Raw genomic sequence first — 572 nt, forward strand, 5'->3', positions numbered from 1 at the left:
GGGGAGCTGCGGGGCTGGGGCCCCCGGGGCAGGGAGCAAGACCAACCAGCCCCTGCCCCAGGGGCTGAGGAGCAAACAGAGGCAGCAGGAGAGGGGAAACTGAGGCACAGGGGGCTGCACCAGGGGTGGCCAACTCTGCCTCCGTGGGCTGGCTCCGAGGGTCGCACCGGGACCCCACGTCCAGCCGGGCTGGGTCTCCTCTGGCTCCGGGGGCTGGAGCGCGTGGTGCCGCGGGCATCTTTGCCATCCCCCCTCGTGACACCCGAGCCCGCAGGGACCCTCCGGGCAGAGCAGATCCACAGCCCTGCACCTGCCTCCTCCGCCCCGGCTGCCCCAGGTGGAGGGGGCGTCGCAGGCCTGAAAATGCAGAGCCCCAGCCCAGCAGACGGCATCAAACTGCTGCGAGGCCTGGCTTGCCAGCAACCCCTTTCCTCCTTGCAGACCGGGAAGGAGACGGGCGAGTTCGACAGGGTCCCTGCCCTAGGATGCGGACTCTAAGCACTGGGATTAATTTGAGAAGCTACGGGCTTGATTTGAGAAGCTCCCCTCAGCCCCCAAAATCTGGGACAGGG

Source organism: Alligator sinensis, unplaced genomic scaffold, assembly GCF_000455745.1.
Source record: "Alligator sinensis unplaced genomic scaffold, ASM45574v1 scaffold1008_1, whole genome shotgun sequence".
Taxonomy (NCBI): Eukaryota; Metazoa; Chordata; order Crocodylia; family Alligatoridae; genus Alligator; species Alligator sinensis.